The following is a 15985-nucleotide window of genomic DNA, read 5'->3' on the forward strand; positions in this document are numbered from 1 at the left end:
ACTCAATGACACAGCAGACACGGTACATTAAAACGCGTAGTGGTATTTTGCTTGTAGCGGTGTTCGATAGAAGACAGTTCGGGTTTAGGAAAGGTCATTCCACTGAAGCTCAATTTGTAGGATTTCAGCAAGATGTAGCAGATATCCTAGATTCGGGAGGTCAAATTGACTGTGCCGCGATTGACCTATCCAAGGCATTCGACAGGGTATATCATGCGAGACTAATGGCAATAATGAGTACAATTGGATTAGACAAAAGAGTGACTAAATGGGTGGCTATATTCCTAGATAATAGGCCTAAAACTCAGAGAATTAAAATAGGTGAAGCATTATCTGATCCTGTAACCATTAAACGGGGAATTCCACAAGGCGGTATTATTGGACCTTTATGTTTTCTTATTTACAGTATATAAATCATATGACTAAAGGACTGGAATCAGAGGTAAGGCTTTTTGCGGATGATGTTGCACAGATGTTGTATAGAGTAATAAATAAGTTACAAGACTGTGAGCAACTGCAAAAAGACCTCGACAATGTTGTGAGATGGTCAACAGGCAATCGTATGACGATAACCAGGGCAAAAGTCAGGTTATGAGTTTCACTGATAGGAAAAGTCCTCTCACTTTTAATTACTGTGTTGATGGGGTGAAAATTCCTTATGGGCATCATTGTAAGTACCTAGATGTTATAAGGAAATATCTTTACCGGGGTAATCACATAAACAGTGTTTTAAATAAAGGTTACAGTTCTCTGCACATGGTTATGAGCGTATTCAGGGGGTTATAGTAAGAATGTAAAGGAGAGGGCATGTAAGTCTCTGGTAATACCCCAACTAGAGTACGGTTCCAGTTTATAGGACCCTCACCAGGTTTACTTGATTCAAGAACTGAAAAAAAAATCCAAAGAAAAGCAGCTCGATTTGTTCTGGGTGATTTCCGACAAAATATTAGCATTACGAAAATGTTGCAAAGTTTGGGCTGGGAAGACCTGGGAGAAAGGAGACGAGCTGTTCAACTTAGCGGTATGTTCTGAGCTGTCAGTGGAGAGATGGCGTGAAACGACATTAGTAGACGAATAAGTTTGAATGGTGTTTTTAAAAGTAGGAAAGATCACAATTTTCAGGTAACGTTGGAACTCAAGAGGACAAATTGGAGTTAGGGATTGGAATAATTTACGAAGGGAGATGTTCGATAAAAGTTCTGAATTCTTTGCAATTATTTAAGAAAAGACTAGGTAAACAACAAATATGGAATCCGCCACCTAGGCGACTGCCCTAAATGCATATCAGTGGTGATTGATTGATTGATTGATTGATCGATTGATTGATTGATTGATTGATTGATTGATTGATTGATTGATTGATTGATTGATTGATTGATTGATTGATTGATTGATTGATTGATTGATTGATTGATTGATTGATTGATTGATTGATTGATTGATTGATTGATTGACTGATTGATTGATTGATTGATTGATTGATTGATTGGAAACCACAGAAAACCATTCTCAGTATAGCTGACTGTGGTTTTCGAACCCACGCGTCTCCCGAATGCAGAGCTCATGAAAACTGCACCCAAATTCAGGATGAATTATTTTTACCATTGTCCTATCTGCCAAAAGTGATGACCACAATTCATAGTGTTGTATTGTATTGCTTAGTATTTCACAATAAATACATTAAATAATATATAAGTGTTTATATTTAATAGTCCAAATTACACGATAACAAATTTTAGGTCCGGCTCTGTGGTGTAGAGGTTAGTGTGATTAGCTGCCACTGCTAGAGGCCCGGGATCGGTTCCCGGCTCCGCCACGAAATTTGAAAAGTGGTACGAGGGCTGGAACGGGATCCACTCAGCCTCAGGAGGGAAACTGAGTAGAGTTGCGTTCGATTCCCACCTCAGCCATCCCCGAAGTGGTTTTCCCTGGTCTCCCACTTCTCCTCCAGGCAAATGCCGGGATGGTACCTAACTTAAGGCACGGCCGCTTCCTTCCCTCTTCTTTGTCTATCCCTTCCGATCTTCCCATCCCCCCACAAGTTCCCTGTTAAGAATAGCAGGTGAGCCAGCCTGGTGGAGGTACTGGTCCTCCTCCCCAGTTTTATCCCCTGACCGAAAGTCTCACTCTCCAGGACACTGCCCTTGAGGCGGGAGAGGTGGGATCCCTCGCTGAGTCCGAGGGAAAAGCCAACCCTGGAGGGTAAAACAGATTAAGAGAGTAGGAAAGAACAAATTTTAGAATAAATGTTACTTTTAAACAAATACTACACGTAATATTAACATTTATTTTCATGAAATCATTTGATACAGTGTTCTATTACCGTGTATAAAATTTGAGAAATTTTCATTACTGTCAACAGAGTTATGGACGTTCAAAGTTTAGTCTTCAAGGATTATTCACTTATTGGATTTCCTCCTTTTAGCATCTTAGCTGTTCGCCTCTGTAGCGTAACGGTTAGTGTTATTAGCTGCCGTCCTCGGAGGATCGGGTTCGATTCCTCGTACTGCCAGGAATTTAACGATGGCAGGACTGGTATGTGGTTAAAATGGTACATACAGCTCACCTCCATTTGGGGTGTGACTGTAAAGAGCTGTACCACCTCGGGATGAGGAGACGAGTTTACTTCTTTTCAGCATCTTAACTTTCCTCTACAGATGTTAAGTAATTCAACACGACATTTGCAACAGCCATGTCATACATTCTAATGAGATTATTGACCTATACTTGCTGACCGTTTCATAATCCAGTGAGCAACTTTAATGCCTTACAGTAAGTCGCCTTGGTCTTCATCCATTTTCGATTCCCAGCTCTGTCATGCATTTTAGACTGACTTCCAAGCAGTGGCGGCTATCCATAATGGGCGATTGCACAAGATGGCGGCTATACACGGGCTCTTATGGAGAAAGATGTCGGCTATGGGCGATTGTACAAGATGGCGGCTATACATAGACTCTTATGGAGAAAGATGACGGCTATGGGCGATGGCACAAGATGGCGGCTATACACAGGCTCTTATAGAGAAAGATGACGGCCATGGGCGATTGCACAAGATGGCGGCTATACATAGACTCTTATGGAGAAAGATGTCGGCTATGGGCGATTGTACAAGATGGCGGCTATACATAGACTCTTATGGAGAAAGATGACGGCTATGGGCGATGGCACAAGATGGCGGCTATACACAGGCTCTTATAGAGAAAGATGACGGCCATGGGCGATTGCACAAGATGGCGGCTACACACGGAATCTTATGGAGAAAGATGACGGTAATGGGCGATTGCACAAAATGGCGGCTATACAGGGACTCTTATAGAGAAATATATGATGGCTATCAATCAATCAATCAATCAATCAATCAATCAATCAATCAATGAGCGATTGCACAAGATGGCGGCTATACACGGGCTCTTATGAAGAAAGATGACGGCCAAGGGCGATTGCACAAGATGGCACCTATACATAGACTCTTACGGAGAAAGATGACGGCCATGGGCGATTGCACAAGATGGCAGCTATACACGGGCTCTTATGGAGAAAGATGATAGCCATGGGCGATTTACAAGATGGCGACTATACACGGGCTCTTATGGAGAAACTTGGCTAGGGGTGATTGCGCAACATAGCGGCTGTACGTGGCCTTTTATGGAGGAAGTTGACCGAGGAGAGACTTAGGAGACGGCTTAGGGGCGCTTGCGCAAGATGGCGGTTATACACAGACTCTTATGGAGAAAACTAGCCTAGAGGCTACTGTGTAAGATGGCGGCTATACTGTACATAGGCTCTTGTGGAGAAAAATAGCTCAGGGGAGACCTAGGACTTAAGGAGACGGCCTAGAGGCGCTTGCGCAAGATGGCGGCTGCACACAGGCTCTTATGGAGAAAGCTAGCCTAGGGGCTACTACGAAAGATTGTGGCTATACACGGGCTCATATGGCCTCCTCCCCATCCGACGGGACACAGCCGTCCTCCTCCTCCCCTGACGGTACGTAAGGGGTCAGCTTATAGCTTTATGTCTCTATCCGACAAGTGTAAACGTGCATCTGAATCATCCTGATTATGTACGGAAATGAATGGAAAAAGTTCATCCATACACTGTGTACAGTGTTCAATCCTCGGATTTGGTCCATCCCAATCATCATCGCCATTTTTACCTCGATGCTTGTAATGTCGTTGGTAGGTACTGCGCAAAGCTACATCGATTGACATCTTACTGTGTAGAGGAAGGATGTCCCAAAAAATCCTTTACGGAAGAGACAGCGTACGTAGATAAAACTCCTGGTGGTAAACATTGAATCTGATGTTTTGACATCTGATATAAGGTTCCATGTTTACAGAACATCTTAATAGCCTTACTTACTGGTGTGAGATAAATAAGATGTTGCGTATTAGCACACGTACAGCACGCACATTGATAGTTTTGTTTGTTATCAAGACGATTGTCCATAACCGTGTAGACTTTTTTCTTTCTGTTCCATAGCGTACGATGTCGAAGCACACACTAATGTTGATGATAAAGGACTATTCCGTAGGAGGAGGGTAACTGTAAGGAGGAGGAGGAGGAGGAGGAGGAACGTAGCTGACCTGTAAGGCGGAGGAGAAGGAACACGGCTATGTCCGGTCGGAGGAGAAGGGGGAGGAGGAGTAGGAGGAGGAACGTAGCTGACCTGTAAGGCGGAGGAGAAGGAACACGGCTATGTCCGGTCGGAGGAGAAGGAGGAGGAGGAGCAAGATATGATCTTAACAGTTGTTAACAGCTGCTACAATTTCAAAAATAGTGTCGGGAAGGGATTATGTCGAGAAGGGCCGCTTGCTTAATCCTCTCTTCAAAATGATGTCAGGAAGAAACAATGTCGTTGACATTTCTATCTCTAACAGCGTGACGATACGGAGGACAGCACAATCCCTCCTCCTCTTCCTTGCCCTTCTTACAGGTATGGAGGTCAGCTCAATCCCCTCCTCCTCCTCCTCCTCCTACAGTTCTGTATCGACAGCGTAACATGATAGAGAACAGCACACTCCCTGCTCTGCAGCGATGACGTCAACATAGTTATACTTATTTAGTTATGTTCGTTAACAAGGTTACCCTCTAGTAATCTCAAGCCTACGAGAGGTGGAAAGGGAATGCAATAAGTAGAACATTTATTTACTGTTTTTTATCCTATTTCTATATGTAATGTCACAATAACATTATTGTTGTAACTCATGTGCGTCTTTACACAATAATACGCCTACGACATAATTCGTCTTCTATTTCTTGAATATCTCATACATACACTGTGTATCCAGCATCTTGATAAACTCTTAGAAGTTGTAATCTTTCAACGAGTAAGTTAACGTCTTTACAGTATTCTACATCTGCATAGGGTAACAGAGTTTTGCTAATTCGTGAAGACAGTTGATGCGTAGAAAACGGAAGAACTTGTTTTGATGCGGTATGTGCTACTGCAATGTTATCAGCAGATAAAAAGTTAACACGGTTTGATTGAAAAGAAGCGGTTAAATCTTCTTCTATTTCTTCTACTGCTGCATCTTGCTTCTCTTCTTGAGATGTTTGTACAGCTACAGAACATTTTGTTGGCTTAGGAAATAAAGTAGAATGAAAAAGCTTCGATGGAAAATAATGTGTTCTTCTTTTTCTTCCTTATGCATCTCCTCTTTATCTGGTGGTATGAGGTTAGTAACAGAACTTGTAGTAAACTGAGACGACGTTATATCGTTTCGATCACGCTTCTTTATATCGCGCTTTTGATATTTAGTCAATGTTTCTAATCGTTCTACTGGTAAATTACTTAAACAAATGTGTTTAGAATGTACATGTCGTGTGAGATTATCACGTCTGTTGAATATATCAGTACATTGTTTGCATGCATATATTTCGAAGTTATGCTTTACAGCTTTATGTCGTTGAAGATTGTCAAGTCTTGAAAAACTCACACTACAAAGATCACACATAAGCATAATAGATGTTTTACAGGTAGATATGATGTATAGTTTTACACTTCAACCGGCAAATAACAACAATGCCAAATAACAACTGCCTGCCTATCCGTAAAACTGGGTCTAATATGGAGGAGGAGGAAGCTGCTATATTTACTGCTGTTTAAGGTACACCCTCCCGCACTCGGTTTTCTAAGCAAACTCTGGGATGTACCTTAACTATGGCTACGACCCTACTACCTTCATAGTAACGGAATTTTCTTAAAAAGCACGTGGATTTTAAATTGCCCGCCACCACATGCATAAGGTGGCAACAGTGAGGTTTATCCCCGTCAAGATGGCGGCAGTGAGGTTAGCGATGTTCTGTTGGTTAAAATTCCGCGTGGTTAAAGATGGCAGTTGTCATCTTGACAGGTAACAAAAAAAGGATATCGATTTTAAATTCCGCGCCACCACGTGCATAAGGTGACAGCAATGACGTTTGGTGCCGTCAAGGTGCCAGCACTGAGGTTAGCAATGCTTTGTTGTCGTTAAAAGTGAGGTGGCCAAGCACGTGGTCGTGGGAAAGTTATATATTCTGAACTGGTGGTACGAGGGCGACAGGAATTGGAAGCTGACGTATGTTCCAGAGCAGGGAGGAAGTGTAATTGATACAGTAATCTGCCCGGATGTATTACAGAGCTCTCAGGCAGGATCTCAGGTTTACATTTTCTTCATTCCGCTTCATTATTCCGTCAAGCCGTTCGTCATACTCCATGTATTTATTACTGTTTGAGCCGGGCTGCGTGGCTCAGACGGTTGAGGCGCTGGCTTCCTGACCCCAACTTGGCTAGTTCGATCGTAGCTCAGTCCGATGGTATTTGAAGGTGCTCAAAAACGTCAGCTTCTTGTCGGTAGATTTACTGGCACTTAAAATAACTTATGCGGGACTAAATTCCGGCATCTCAGCGTCTCCGAAAACCGTAAAAGTAGTTAGTAGGACATAAAAACAATGATCTATAATATTAAAAGAGTTTAATAAAAACAGCTTTCGCAAATCCGTCCTCTGTCCGTCGATTCGGCCGAACGTATTTGCTTCATTTTTATTTTATTCTCTCCGGAACCACCTGCCTGTGAATCATGAGACATTGATAGGTCTCTAAGTCCAGCCAACTTCGAGTAATCAGAAATCAAATCATTAAATGATCACTCCAACAATTGCAGGCGAAAGCTTAATCTAACCCACAATAATGATGAATTTAGCAGGTTGCTAAGCGACTAACACTTTTAACCCTCGGCTGGTGTTGTGAAAACTTTGGTACGTAAATGGCGTTGTGGGATCGAAAATGATACCATAGAATGGATGACCTCATACACCCTTTATTTAAGTTTCAAAAATAAATGCATGTAAATTATATTTTCTTATACCTTTTGCATTACCTACAATGAGAGGTTAATATCTTTACTGATTATAGATTGTGAGATAATGCACAATTGTTTTACCGTCATTAATTTTAAAAGAAAATCGCACTCCCATGAATTAAACTTCAATGAAAACATCTTTTAAATGTTCGTTGCTCCAAAGCAAATTCAAAGGTACATTTAAATATTATAGTACACAAAACTCAGAAAACTTTTGAATTTCATAGTCATTAACGTCATTTTCACAACCACTTTAGGGTTGGAAGTTTCACAATAATGTTCTGACTTTGACGTATCATTTGCCTGTTGGGATCGGTAGCTGACAACTTCTATATATTCCTACCAGAGAAAGATGATGGCTGGTTATGGACGTCTAGGTTGTCCGTGAAACTCCTCTTCGTCTTCCTCACCTTCTTCTTGTTCCGAGTCCGTGTCATGCTGGGAATTGTAATCTGGATCATTTTCATCTGAGAGATCGCTGTTGTCCCTTCCACCGTCATCTTCCTCTAAAACACTGCCATCCTAGGATCACACACTGACATGCCAGGGCGAGATGTGGAAGCCATAGCAAGGCTTACACGAACAAAAAAGTACCACATACGCACTTCGAATGAAATATGAACACTTACAAAATTTTAAGTCACGACAAACTTCGTAACACAAACGCCGTTGTGGGGTCGTAAACGGCACCACACAATATTTAAATCAAGTTCCTGAGAAAAACCAAAATTTACTAAACGCTACAACTCCAGATAGAAGTTGACCTTGCACTAAGTAACAGCTACAGTGAACGGAACGGCGATAGCCAGAACGGAATACGGAGAGAGCGCCAGGGTTGTACAAAGTCAATGGTATCTTTAAAGACCCCATAACGCCAGTCGAGGGTTAATATTCTGACATAATGTGATTTTCAACATTAGTAATGTGACTTCATTGCAGCTATGTTTGATTACTACCTGCCAAGCCAGAGACTATACACCTCCTCTGATCACGGAAGAATACTATTCCTTGCTATATATTCGATTCTCTAACCTTCCCCAGCTTCCAAATATATGCATTACATGGTACAGCGTTCCTACTACACTTACAAACTCATGAGAGAAAAAGTCCACGTACAAGCAGACCCCATCATGACATACGCCTTAGACATTATCTGGGAACACCTGTCGAAGGATAACCTAGCTACACCAGAAATAATGAAGGGCATGTATCTTAAAAAGGTTCTCTGCTGGCAAAAAAACCGTACCTTCGAAACTAATCTATGAGCTCACAAGACAACAGTTCTATATATAAGAACTGTGATTAAAAATACCATTGCCTTCTACGACACAACACCAAGCTTTACATCAAGAACTTCAGGATAAAAAGAGCGAATACATCGATAGATTTTTTACCAAACTGACGGATGAATTCTGACTACGAACTGCGCTTCTTATTAAATGTTCATAAAACCACTGAAAAAGGCAGGCAAAACAATATGACTACAACAGACATATCAAGACGAGTTATCCGACTTATTTGAACCGAATGCTGCAGAGTACGGGTCCTCTAGTTGTTGTTGTTATTATTATTATTATTATTATTATTATTATTATTATTATTATTATTATTATTATTATTCTTTGAACTTTGAACAATGCTCAGTTCGTACTTCATATAGGCGCAGTTGGTTTTCTCTTTTCCAAGACGTTACCACGTCTTTTATACTAGGATTTGGTCTTCCTAAGTTGTTCCAGCCCTCGACAGAATTGTTTGTCCTATGACGCCTTTGGTGACAGATCCATATTTCTATTGGAAAGTCCGGGTTCTCCGACCAGTTCTCAACCAAAAATGAAATGGTGTATGGCTTTTAGTGCCGGGAGTATCCGAAGACATGTTCGGCTCGCCAGTTGCTGGTCTTTTGATTTGACTCCCGTGGGCAACCTGGGCGTCGTGATGAGGATGAAATGATGATGAAGACGACACATACACTCAGCCCCCGTGCCAAAGATATTAACCAAAGATGGTTAAAATACCCGAAACTGCCGAGAATCGAACGCGGGACTCCTGTGACCAGAGGCCAGCACGCTAACCATTTAGCCATGGAGCCGGACTTCTCAACCAAGTAATCAACGAACACACTTCGCTAACTCGGGGAGGAATTTCCTTTCCTCGGTGATAAATAACATTTACACACCATGACTGGAGATGAATTGTCTCCAACCAACCCAAAACGGTTTTGCATAGTGTCATGCTAGAATTATGACCTTCACCACAGACCACAACCACATCCTACCAGATTCTCTATCCTGTCCACCGTGCTTCCGTCCTCTTAACGTATATTTCATCACAGCATGTTGTTCCCTGTAAGAGCAGCTTAGGTGGGATAGTGAAAGCGTAATCAGTACCCACAGAAGGACACGGATTCGATCCCTTTCAGGAACTCAGCCAAGAGCAACAACGAAGATGGTCACGCCGGGCTGAGTGGCTCAGACGGATGAGGCGCTGGCCTTCTGACCCCGACTTGACAGGTTCGATCCTGGCTCAGTCCGGTGGTATTTGAAGGTGCTCAAATACGTCAGCCTCGTGTCGGTAGATTTACTGGCACGTAAAAGAACTCCTGCGGGACTAAATTCCGGGATCTCGGCATCTCCGGAAACCGTAAGAGTACTTAGTGGGACATAAAACAAATGACATTAATTATGAAAATGGTCACATTTCGTAGTTTCGGGATGTTCCGTTTTAATTACTCTATATAAGCAAACAATATTGTTTGGGACAAGTTGGTGAATCCCTGACAATCTCTCTGCTACTCCAAGTATCGTAAAATATTATTTTTCTATGATTCCAACATACGAACCACTTATCAAAGTACCACCCAAATTTCTTATATTAAACTGTAATGAGTAAAATGTATATTTTTCAAGGAAAAGAAATTCAAAACTCAGAATTTCGTAAATGTGATTAGAAACTATTGGTTATCTGTAGCAAATGATTGCAAATTAGTCTTAAATAAGTCTACTGTCAATAACTTTCAGATGATGTCTTCTTTACGAAACCATACCTGGTTATTTCTTTACTGCAATATTGCAACGCACGAATATTTTTGATTGAATTTTTGCGGCAGCTACGAATTTTGATGTAGCTTAAGTGTGTGTTTGGAAATCAAGCAGAGTGGTGATAAGTAAGAAAATATTTGGCTGGCTATGGTAGAATAAAAGGGGTAGCGTGCCTGCCTCTCACCCGGAGGCCCCGGGTTCGATTCCCGGCCAGGTCAGAGACTTTTACCTGGACCTGAGGGCTGGTTCGACGTCCACTCAGCCTACGTGATTAGAATTGGGGAGCTATCTGACGGTGAGATAGCGGCCCCGGTCTAGAAAGCCAAGAATAACGGCCGAGAGGATTCGTCGTGCTGACCACACGACACCTCGTAATCTGCAGGCCTTCGGGCTGAGCAGCGGTCGCTTGGTAGGCCAAGGCCCTTCAAGGGCTGTAGTGCCATGGGGGGGGGTGTATGGTAGAATAAAGAGTTTTAGTCAGGAATGTAAGGATACAGGTGTGTTTGTACTTAATTTCTAGAACCTCACCAAAGCTATCGAGATCCCATATTAATGGTGGAAAACTTTACATTTGGTGAAATATAGCTATCGAAATTGTAATTTTCTTCTCGTCTTCTTAAGATTTGTCGGCCATAAAATCGTCTGCCAAGCAGTCCTCTATTTCGCTGATTGCTGAAAAGAGGTACATCAAAGAAATACCCTATTTTCCAAATTCAGTGTCTGTTTCAGAATAACGTTTTTCCAAACCAAATTCAGCGATCTTATGGTTCCAATTTTGGGAAAAGTGAAATGTACACCAAAGAATTCTTGAATTCGGGAAAACGTTCGCTATACCTTTATGGAATAATCATTTCAAAATCACAAACCAAAACTCTTCTTCTTATTATTATTATTATTCTACACCAGGGGTCTTACGGGGGGATGGGACGTTTGGAAGGGATAGACAATGAAGCCGCCGTGGCCTTAAGTTAGGTACCATCTCGACATTTGCCTGGAGGAGAAGTGGGAAACCCACCTCTACTCAGTTGACCTCCCGAGGCTGAGTGGACCCCGTTCCAACCCTCGTACCACTTTTCAAATTTCGTAGCAAAGCCGGGAATCGAACCCGGGCCTCGGGGGTTCCAGCTAATCACGCTAACCACTACACCACAGAGGCGGACCAAACCAAAACTCTTGGCTCAAAATTAGGTCCTTCGGAGTTGCAAACTTCTTTAAGCTTTCCAAAGACATGTGCATAGCTTTCACCGTGTGTATCAAGTTAAAGAACGTAAACTACAGGAATATACCGGCTACTTTTAGAGCCATGCATTGTTAACAACTGGTAAAAGAATGCTGTACATTTCGGGAAAGTGCTGTCTACATGTATTTTCACACAATTTTACAAAAATTCAAAATTGGTTAGACAAGAAAACAGTATAATGTTATTCTCGCTGTCATTGATTAACAGAAACTCCTCATAAAGACTGGTCTTCAGATTTAGAATTTAATACCACTGTGGAGGACATCATCAATAAATTTAGGTAGCATTGATGATAGTTGAATATCTATCGTAGTCAAATCTTGACGCAGTTCCCTCATTGTAACGTTCATAGGTTTTTCGCTAACCGACCCACTGTCACATATTACTTTCCTTTTCACACTGTTACCTACAATTTGACAGTTTATTGAATCATCACAAATGGTCTAAAATTGATTTCTGTAAGTCAATTTTGTGACTGACCACTATTTATATACACGTTACTGCGGCAACTATGGTTCATAAAACACCACCAACACTGACCACGTTCGACTTCGTGCTTTAAGTAGAACTTGCACATGCTCACAACAAAAAACTGTCTGCCATTTTGGCTGACCATTTCATAACACTCCAATCCCCCCATTTGGTGCTGGTTCATTCTGTTCTCTTTGGCTCATGTACTGTTAGTATAGTGAAAAATCCACAGTCTGTTCCCAGGAATGAAACCCCATCTAGCGGCGAGAATAGGAATTGTGCCGGTTGCCGAAACCTGTCGCACTCCTGTGGGGCAATGATTAATGACTGATCGGTAAACCGGAGTACCCGGAGAAAAACCTGTCCCACATCCGCTTTGTCCAGCACAAACCTCACATAGAGTGACCGGGATATGAACCACGGAACCCAGCGGTGAGAGGCCGGCGCGCTGCCCCCTGAGCCACGGAGGCTTGTCAGCAAAATAAATTACAGTATCTGGACTGTATCCGAAGATCTACTGGTCTAGATCACGGAGTCGTAATACCAACGCACCAATAGTAGGTTTGCTCCGCGCGGCTTCACTTATAAATTGACAGTTTGCAAAACACGTGAGAATCAATGGGTGGAAATTTTCAAAAGTGAAACTGCATGTCTCTTAGGGACCATTCTAAACCTTGCAACATCTTCAGGAGTTAAATCCAGATCCAGTTCCAGACTTGATTCACCAATTAAGTTGCACTAATTTACCACATATCGCTATATCCTGGATTCTTGGTTAGCACTGTGTTTCCTGGCAGGCATTCTTCTTCTTCTTCTTAATCTGCTTACCCTCCAGGGTTGGTTTTTCCCTCGGACTCAGCGAGGGATCCTACCTCTACCGGCTCGAGGGCTGTGTCCTGGAGCTTCAGACTCTGGGCTGGGGGATACAACTGGGGAGGATGACCAGTACCTCGTCCAGGCGGCCTCACCTGCTATGCTAAACAGGGGCCTTGCTGGGGGATGGGAAGATTGGAAGGGATAGACAAGGAAGAGGGAAGGAAGCGGCCATGGCCTTAACTTAGGTATCATCCCGGCATTTGCCTGGAAGAAAAGTGGGAAACCACGGAAAACCACTTCCACGATGGCTGAGGTGGGAATCGAACCCACCTCTACTCAGTTGACCTCCCGAGGCTGTGTGGACCCCGTTTCAGCCCTCGTACCACGTTTCAAATTTCGTGGCAGAGCCGGGAATCGAACGCGGGCCTCCAGGGGTGGCAGCTAATCACACTAGCCACTACGCCACAGAGGCGGACACTGATTTTTCACATATCGCTATATCCTGGATTCGTGGCTAGCACTGTGTTTCCTGGCAGACATTACAAAACAGTAGTTTACCATCTGTTGATAGTCCTTCGTTCAGAAAATCACTTGCATACAACCGTAATTTTATAGTTGAGAACTTACAGTCTGATGGCATTTTAACTATTGAATACACTGAATGAGCATATATATAAACTACATTGAAGATGCACTCAAAGTCCATACGCAACTGTTGATGGTTCGTGAAGTACTGAAAAGAACAGGTTAACCTAACTGGTGTTAATGCGCTGCTAATTGCTTGGACTAGACATGCTGTGGTCATTCTACGCGTATTGTCACGGGGGTTGACTGATAAAGCCAAAGCCGAGGCCCAGCAATAAACCAAAGAATATGCATACCAGTCCGCCTCTGTGGTGTAGTGGTTAGTGTGATTAGCTGCCACGCCCGGAGGCCCGGGTTCGATTCCCGGCTCTGCCACGAAATTTGAAAAGTGGCACGAGGGCTGGAACGGGGTCCACTCAGCCTCGGGAGGTCAACTCACTAGAGGTGGGTTCGATTCCCACCTCAGCCATCCTGGAAGTGGTTTTCCGTAGTTTCCCACTTCTCCTCCAGGCAAATGCCGGGATGGTACCTAAGTTAAGGCCACGGTCGCTTCCTTCCCTCTTCCTTGTCTATCCCTTCCAATCTTCCCATCCCCCCGAAGACCCCTGTTCAGCTTAGGAGGTGAGGCCGCCTGGGCGAGGTACTGGTCATCCTCCCCAGTTGTATCCCCGACCTGAAGTCTGAAGCTCCAGGACACTGCCCTTGCGGCGGTAGAGGTGGGATCCCTCGCTGAGTCTGAGGGAAAAACCGACCCTGGAGGGTAAGCAGATTAAGAAAGTAAGGAAGAAAGAAAGAAAGATGTGCATACCTCACAACTAGTTCTCAACATTCTACAGAAATCCAAGAACACAGCTCTGAAATACGATGATAGTAAAATAAATTTTAAGTGATTATCTTATAAGAACAGGGGCGCAAAGTTTCGAAAATTAGTGAGGGTGCTCTCAATCAATCAATACTGATCTGCATTTAGGGCAGTCGCCCAGGTGGCAGATTCCCTATCTGTTCTTTTCCTAGCCTTTTCTTAAACGATTTCAAAGAAATTGGAAATTTATTGAACCTCTCCCTTGATAAGTTATTCCAATCCCTAATTCCCCTTCCTATAAACGGATATTCGCCCCAATTTGTCCTCCTGAGTTCCAACTTTATCTTCATGTTGTGATCTTTCCCACTTTTAAAGACACCACTCAAACTTATTCGTCGACTAATGTCCTTCTACACCATCTCTGTACTGACAGCTCGTAACATACCGCTTAGTCGAGCAGTCGTCTTCTTTCTCCCAAGTCTTCCCAGTCCAAAGTTTGCAACATTTTTGTAACGCTACTCTTTTGTCGAAAATCACCAGAAAAAATCGAGCTGCTTTTCTTTGGATTTATTCCAGTTCTCGAATCAAGTAATCCTGGGTGAAGGGGCAAAAGATCTTCATAGGTCGACGCCCCGAACAAACAGCATTTTTTTAAAAAATCCTGGTTGAGGGTCCCAAACATTGGAACCATACTCTAGTTGGGCTCTTATCAGAGATTTATATGCCCTCTTCTTTACATCCTTACTACAACCCCTAAACATCCTCTTAACCATGTGCAGAGATCTGTACCCCTTTTTTTTTTTTTTTTTTTTCAATTCCATTTAAGTGATTATATTAATACTTAGGTATTGTCCGGCTTCATGGCTAAATGGTTAGCGTGCTGTCTTTTGTTCACAGGGATCCCAGCTTCGATTCCCGGCAGGGGAATTTTTACCATAATTAGTTAATTCCGTTCGCACGAGGGCTGGGTGTATGTGTTGTCTTGATCATCATTTCATCCTCATCATGACATGCAGGTCGCCTACGGGAGTCAAATCAAAAGACCTGCATTTGGTGAGCTAAACGTGTCCTCGGGCACTCCCGGCACTAAAAGCCATACGCCATTTCATTACCTAGGTACTTACAGTGAACTCCATGAGGAACTTTCACCCCATCTAACTCATAGTACAAAGGGGGCGGGGTGGGGGTGGGGGGAGATATGCCCCGGATAATATCACATTAACCCTCATGAAAATGTAGTTTTATGTGTTTTTGAATGAGCAATACTTGTTGGAAAACAAAAACTATTGTTTTATTAGGCGCTTTGTCAACAATAATGAAACCGAACTCGATAGCTGCAGTCGCTTAAGTGCGGCAGTATCCAGTAATCGGGAGATAGTGGGTTCGAGCCCCACTGTCGGCAGCCCTGAAGATGGTTTTTCGTGGTTTCCCATTTTCACACCAGGCAAATGCCGGGGTTGTACCTTAATTAATGCCACGGCCGCTTCCTTCCAATTCCTAGGCCTTTCCTATCCCATCGTCGCCATAAGACATATCTGTGTCGGTGCGACGTAAAGCAAATAGCAAAAAAAAAAATGAATGAGTACAAACAAAAATCCACAGAAAATCCACATAAGTAAAGGTGCGTTTTTTCATGAAAAAATAAGAGATTTTACATTGTAAATATATGTGAATTAAAAGAATGGAAACTTAA

This window comes from Anabrus simplex, chromosome 11 (assembly GCF_040414725.1).
Source record: "Anabrus simplex isolate iqAnaSimp1 chromosome 11, ASM4041472v1, whole genome shotgun sequence".
Lineage (NCBI taxonomy): Eukaryota > Metazoa > Arthropoda > Insecta > Orthoptera > Tettigoniidae > Anabrus > Anabrus simplex.